Genomic DNA, 7,632 nt, shown 5'->3' with positions numbered 1-7,632 from the left:
GAAAAAAAAGCTTTACAAATTGAACCAGTCAGTAATACGTTGGTCCACCTCTGGCCCTTGCGCAAGTAGCTATTCAACTTGGCTTTGATTGAGGGAGTTGTTGAATGCCCCTCTGAGGCATATGGCTGATCAAATCATCATCGGACCTCCACCGTGTCTCACTCTTGGGACATAAACTCAGGTAGGAGTTGGAAACAGTGTGAAACAAGACGAGGAAACGAAATAACGTTGTTTCATTGCTCCATAATCCAAGTATTATGGCTTTGGCGTCAAGTTTTCCTGTTATGGGTATTTGCATCACTGACGAATAGGTTTGGAATTCCATCTCTCCCTACCATTCCCTGTTCATTGTTTTGGTGCCGATAGGGTTCACGAGTGCGACATTCAGTTCTGCAGTGGCTTTTTCAGCGGTCTGTCTTTTATTTTTCGTCACAATCCTCTTCAGTGACTGTAGTCACGATCACTCAACACACACTTTCGACCGCGTTGTGAATTACTGGATGACATTTTTATGCTTTCCCTGAATGTGGCATAAACCTTACACTACTGGCCATTAAAATTGCTACACCAAGAAGAAATACAGATGATAAACGGTTATTCATTGGACAAATGTATTATATTAGAAGTGACTTGTGATTACATTTTCACGCAATTTGGGTGCATATATCCTGAGAAATTGGAATCCCGAACAACCACCTCTGGCCGTTATGACGGCCTTGATAAGTCTGGGCACTGAGTCAAACAGAGCTTGGATGGAGTGTACAGGTACAGCTGCCCATGCAGCTTCAACATGATACCACAGTTCATCAAGAGTAGTGACTGGCGCATTGTGACGAGCCAGTAGCTCGGCCAACATTGCCCAGACATATTCAGTTGGTGAGAGATCTGGGGAATGTGCTGGCCAAGGCAGCAGTCGAACATTTCCTGTATCCAGAAAGGCCCATGCAGGACCTGCAACATGCGGTCGTGCATTATCCTGCTGAAACTTAGGATTTCGCAGGGATCGAATGAAGGGTAGAGCCATGGGTGGTAACACATCTGAAATGTAACGTCCACTGTTCAAAGTGCCGTCAATGTGAACAAGAGGTGACCGAGACGTGTAACCAATGGCATCCCATACCATCACGACGAGGATGACGGGGATGGCGAATACACGCTTCCAATGTGCATTCACTGCGATGTCGCCAAACACAGGTGCGACCATCATGATACTGTAAACAGAACCTGGATTCATCTGAAATAGTGACGTTTTGCCATTCGTGCACCCAGGTTCTTCGTTGGTTACCACCGCAGGCGCTCCTGTCTGTGATGCAGCGTCAAGGGTAACCGCTGCCATGGTCTCCGAGCTGATAGTCCATACTGCTGCAAACGTCGTCGAACCATTCGTGCAGATGGTTGTTGTCTTGCAAACGTCCCCATCTGTTGACTCAGGGATCGAGACGTGGCTGCACGATCCGTTACAGCCATGCAGATAAGATGCCTCTCATCTCGACTGCTAGTGATATGAGGCTGTTGGGATCCAGCACAGAGTTCCGTATTACCCTCCTGAACCCACCGATTCCCTATTCTGCTAACAGTAATTGGATCTCGATCAACGCGAGCAGCAATGTCGCGATACGATAAACCACAGTCGTGATAGGCTACACTCCGACCTTTATCAAAGTCGGAAACGTGATGGTATGCATTTCTCCTCCTTACACGAGGCATCACAACAACGTTTCACCAGGCAACGCCGGTCAACTGCTGTTTGTGTATGAGAAATCGGTTGGAAACTTTCCTCATGTCAGCACGTTGTAGGTGTCGCCGCCGGCGCCAACCTTGTGTGAATTCTCTGAAAAGCTAATCATTTGCATATCACAGCATCTTCTTCCTGTCGGTTATATTTCGCATCTGTAGCACGTCATATTCGTGGTGTAGCAATTTTAATGGCCAGTAGTGTAGAAATGTTCTCTCTTGAAACATCAAGGTCTACAGTTACCTCGGTTACGGATTCACACACCAACGAGCACCAGCATTCTGCCCACGCTAGAATTCACTTAGTTCCGAGATGATGCACTTCCAGTGCAGTATTCTGTGCTGAACTATGTCGCTCTGGGAATAAATGCCAGACGCCAACTGGAGTGTGCCTTAGTGAGTCAGCGAGTGAGTGCCTGAGTTAGTGGGACCCTCCGGTCAGCAGCAGCGGCCTAAGTACTTGCTGCAGAGAGGGCGTTGGCAGCGCGTTGCTTGCTAGTCTGTCTCTGGCCTCCCTCGCGATAGGCGCGCTTGATCCGACACCTACTATCGATCTACGTGCTACATCTTTGCCGACTGATGTGCTGGCGACAGGATACACCAACACACACAACTACATGTCTAGATACAAAGGAAAATAATACAGGGTGTACTACAGAAGGCGGTATTGAAAAACCCATATTTAATTCTCTGATACAGAGACAAAAACCGCCTACACGAGCTTCCAGCCACATAAGGAGCATTATTTTTCAAATATGTAGGTAGCAATGAAGTTAGATTTGAAGAATTTCACCATTTTGTTATTAGCTGTCTGGATGTGGTACCAGTGGATGTTCGTAAAATCGTTCGAAACATGAAGAATGGAAAAGCATCTGAAGCTGATTGTTTCAGAGAAGGTATTTGTAGATTCAGGTGAGGCAATAGAAAATGATCTTGGAAAATTATGTCTGGAATGAAACTTCCTGACAGATTAAAACTGTGTGCCGGACCGAGACTTGAACTCGGGACTTTTGCTTTTCGCGGGCAAGTGCTCTACCAACTGAGCTACCCAAGCACAACTCACACCCCGTCCTCACAACTTTACTTCTTCCAGTACCTCGTCTCGTGAGTCGTGCTTGGGTAGCTCAGTTGGTAGAGCACTTGCCTGCGAAAAGCAAAGGTCCCGAGTTCGAGTCTCGGTCCAGCACATAGTTTTAATCTGTCAGGAAGTTTCATATCAGCGCACAGTCCGCTGTAGAGTGAAAATCTCATTCTGGAAATATGTCTGGAATGTCTGCATAGGGAGACAATTCCTCAATGGGAATTCTGGTACAATCGTTCTACTTCACAAGTACGGGCCGAGGCAAGACGTAAAACACTACGGATGTGTCAGCCTCCTTGCCGCATTGTACAAGATAAGATAGCCACCAAAACGACCACCAACTGTCTAGACAAATAATTATGTTTGTTCCGGGCAGGGAAAGGAACATTCTGCATTTAGAAGTGTGTGTATCACAATGAACAATTTGCAAACGGTGAAAGAAATAACCGGCAAGAATTATCAATTTTCTAAGAATCATAGATTTTAAGAAAGCTTTTTAATAACATAACACTGTCCGAACAGGCGTTGATGGCCCCAACGGCACCGACCGGGAGCCGTGTCATCCTCAGCTCTTAGGCGTCACCAGATGTGGATACAGAGGGGTATGTACTTTGCACACCGCTCTCCCTGTTGTTGTAAGTTTTTGTGACCGTAAGAAAGCTTCTGACTCAGTTAAAAAAGAATTGTGTTTTAACAGATCTTCAAAAAAGGCTGTACATACGTCGTTATACAAGGAATACTTTACACTTAATCAGGATAGTGAGATAATTAGAAACTAAAACACAGTCAGGCGAAGATATCGATATGTACATACAAATATTTGGTAGGCTTTTTCGTAATTGTCTGTTTGAAATACAAATAAAAATAGCATGCGATTACTACCTAAATGTAAAATTTATGATTTACGACGCATTTTGGATGCTTTGCTTTATTATATAGGACATTTCTGGTACAGTCTGTAAACTCTGAATGTGAAAAGCTCGGAAGCAGTACTTCCGAGGAAAGTATTCAGCAGTGACGCACATGAGTGTTGGTTTCCCAATAATACACCTCAGATAAAAAAAAAAAAAAAGAAAAGAAAAGAAAACGGAAGTGCATCCTGGTAATGGAGCAAATCCTCCGAAATGCGTCGCGCTTAAAAGACTTTATATTTACTAACCGTTTATCGTTTTTTTATTTACGTTTTAAAGGAGATTTCATATCATCTAAACTGTTATCTGCGGCCCTAGAGGAAGTTTCCAGGTCCCGAAACTAGGTAAATGAGGAATGAGTGAATGTTACTGAACTGTTTTCGTATTGATGATGTTGTACTGTTAGCCACTACTGCAGCTAAGCCTCAACAACGAATGGATCCCATTAACAGAGGAAGTTTGAAAGTAGAGCTGAAAATCAATTACGATAAGACAAAAATAATGTATAAAAACCTATCGAAAAGAAAACAGCACAAATTAAAGAAAACTAAAAACTAAGCCACAACAACTTAGGACGGAATAGTTCTTTTGGTCACAAAGTAGGAATTAAAATCCATGGAGAAGAAATAAAAACTTTGAGGATCGCCGATGACATTGTATTTCTGTCAGAGACAGCAAAGGACTTGGAAGAGCTGTTGAACGGAATGGACAGTGTCTTGAAAGGAGGATATAAGATGAACATCAACAAAAGCAAAACGAGGATAATGGAATGTAGTCGAATTAAATCGGGTCATGCTGAGAATATTAGATTAGGAAATGAGACACTTAAAGTAGAAAATGAGTTTTTCTATTTGGGGAGCAAAATAACTGATGATGTTCGAAGTAGAGAGGATATAAAATGTAGACTGGCAATGTTACGGAAAGCGTTTCTGGAGAATAGAAATTTGTTAACATCGAGTATAGATTTAAGTGTCATGAAGTTGTTTCTGTAAGTATTTATGTGGAGTGTAGCCATGTATGGAAGTGAAACGTGGACGATAAATAGTATAGACAAAAAGAGAATAGAAGCTTTCTAAATGTGGTGCTACAGAAGAATGCTGAAGATTAGATGGGTAGCTCACATAACTAATGAGAAGGTATTGAATAGAAGTGGGGAGAAGAGAAATTTGTGGCACAACTTGACTAGAAGAAGGGATCGGTAGGTAGGACATGTTCTGAGGCATCAAGGGGTCACCAATTTTGCATTGGAGGGGAGCACGGAGGGTAAAAATCGTAGAGGAAGACCAAGAGATGAGTACACTAAGCAGATTCAGAAGAAAGTAGGTTGCAGTAAGTACTGGGAGATTATGAACCTTGTACAGGATCGGGTAACATGGAGAGCTGCATCAAACTAGTCTCAGGACTGAAGACCACAATAACAACAACATTTAGTGTGAAGGCTACCTACGATTATTTGCGATTAGCCGTTGAGTGACCTTTTTGTTGGTTCAAAAATAGTTCAAATGGCTCTGAGGACTATGCGACTTAACTTGTAAGGTTGTTGCTTTAATTTGTTCTGCAAGCGGTGCTGCTATCCAAGACCATAAAAGTGGGTGAAAAGGTGTGAGCTGTCTGGGGAAGTTAACCTTGCATTACTGCGCAACTGTTTCACCAGGTATCCAGTCTAGCTTACTAAATTCCCAACCAGACTAACATTAATTATAATCTTTTAATAGTCATACGACAAATGGTGATATATACATAAAAAAGAGAATTTAAATAAAGAGAAATAAATCAGTTTGTATTTGGAAATTTATTTTAACATTGATCATTGAAATTTCAGCATATTAAACTTGATTCATAACTAAACTGGTGCCTTATTTAGGATAGTGAAAATGTGAGATTGTAATCTTACGGAACACATCAAATATGGAGCCAAGATTGGGAGACTGCATACAACACTGCATTCATAAAATAACACACGAAGAACGTTGAAACATATGCAAGAGGAAATTAATCACAACCAACCGATTCAATTTTCACCCAAAGAAGTTACGTTCGTAGCGCAATCCTGTCCGTCATGTAATTACCACACACTGGTCTACTAAATTCATACTAACTCTCTGTGAAATCTTCCCGAAAAGAATAGCTGAGGGCTACTTTGATCATTACACCACCTGCTTCACGTGGTCAACTTTGTTTAGACAAAGAGTGTAACTCCACAATAATTTTGATAATTAAAATAAATTAGATCGATAAAAAATTTACCAAAGAAAAACCTCGAACTGGTTACTATCGTCTTACTATTAACCTGATGGGTCAAACAATTGTATAAGCACGTGGTACTGGTCTCACAAAGTACACCCTACGTGGGTCGAACATAAAGAAAAGTTGCTATATTGGAAAATATTGTCAAGACGAGACGTTATAATCTCACGCACATTCGCATTTAAGATTGATGATTTAGTTAAAGTTACTGATCAACACATGGTTCCACTTTACTCACAAAGTAGTGACAAAGCAACTACAGGAAGATATTCTGAACTTCACACTCTAATTACACTGCGTTGCAATTTAAGATAACATTAGATATGTTAGAGCTAAACCTGAAATAAAGGTGATTAAATTTTCAGTTAGACTGAACTTAAGAAATCCATCGTGCTGCGGACTTAGCAGACACGCGCTTAGCCGGAGATCTTACCACTTCAGACGCTCGCCACGGACAGACTGACCTGCGGGGCTCCTACCGAGCGTGCTTCACAAATACAAAGGGAAGTGACCAGAGAGGCATCTCCCTATAACAACTTAACAAGGGACGGACAGGACCATACTAAGAATGGAAACCTCTTTGCTTCTAAAAAGCGTAGCAACCTGTTCCGACGTTGGTCCTACTGTTCTCTAGCAGACAGGCTTGTCTGCTACCATCAAGCATGCAACTAGAAATACATTTGCTCATTCATTCTTTCACACAGAAGGGAAGGGGGATGACAATATCTTATCATATACAGTATATTAAAGAATGCGGATGTACGTTCCGTATGAGACTGTGTGACATGAATTACATATAAACTGTGTTTTAAAGTGCAGTAGTGTGACAGATCGTTCTTGTTTATGTCTAAAAGTAAAACGTTTCACTGCTCAGTCTCCTCCCAGATAGTCAGAAACACCACAGTAAATTTAGAAGAGGAATTTATGCCGTAAATGGCAACAGATTTAAGAAATTAACATGAAAGGAATCGAACAGAGACCTTTCAAACTTCTGAGGTCATCAGTCGCCTAGAACTTAGAAGTAATTAAACCTAACTAACATAAGGACATCACACACATCCATGCCCGAGGCAGGATTCCAACCTGCGACCCAAGAGGTCGCTCGACTGCAGACTGTAGCGCCTAGAACCGCTCGGCCACTCCAGCCGGCGCCCTTTTTTCTTATACAGGATGAGCCATTTATCTTGACCACCCTAAATAACTCTTTGTCCATATGCAAATTACAAAATATTTCAAGCAAATGTTGTTTAGGCGTCAAGGGGACATCAATCAGCATGATTGCCTTCGTTTTAGCATTATTTTTTACAAAGATATTAACAGCGGTATGACTTTTTCAAATGGCAACCTGTATTATTTATCCGGTAATTCATTTCCTCTCCTAAAGACTTATTCAAAAATGTATCACAGTGTACCATTCACTGAAACATAACGTTATTAATTATATATCACAACACTGACTTAGACGCTCCCAGTGCTTAATGCAGGTACTCGGGGAAATGGAACACATCCACATGCTAACGTTGATAGAGGACAAATGTAAACATAAGTAGAATGCAGTCATTCCGTCAACCATCGTCAATGGAAGAGTTGTGTGAGTAGAAGAGAAGGTAGAAATGGTACTCATCTATGGGGAATGTAAGTTAGAAGAACAGTAATTGC

The 7,632-nt window shown here is 41.7% G+C and overlaps 1 non-coding gene across 1 annotated transcript; it reads left to right on the top strand.

Moving 5' to 3' along the window:
* Positions 1–2,846: 2,846 nt before the first annotated feature.
* Trnar-gcg (transfer RNA arginine (anticodon GCG)) lies at positions 2,847–2,921 on the top strand. The gene has a single exon. It is a non-coding gene; the product is annotated as a tRNA-Arg (tRNA).
* Positions 2,922–7,632: the final 4,711 nt, after the last annotated feature.

This window comes from Schistocerca gregaria, chromosome 9 (assembly GCF_023897955.1).
Source record: "Schistocerca gregaria isolate iqSchGreg1 chromosome 9, iqSchGreg1.2, whole genome shotgun sequence".
Taxonomy (NCBI): Eukaryota; Metazoa; Arthropoda; class Insecta; order Orthoptera; family Acrididae; genus Schistocerca; species Schistocerca gregaria.
Note: the sequence above shows the minus strand (reverse complement) of the source record. Positions and strands in the feature narration are given on the sequence as shown.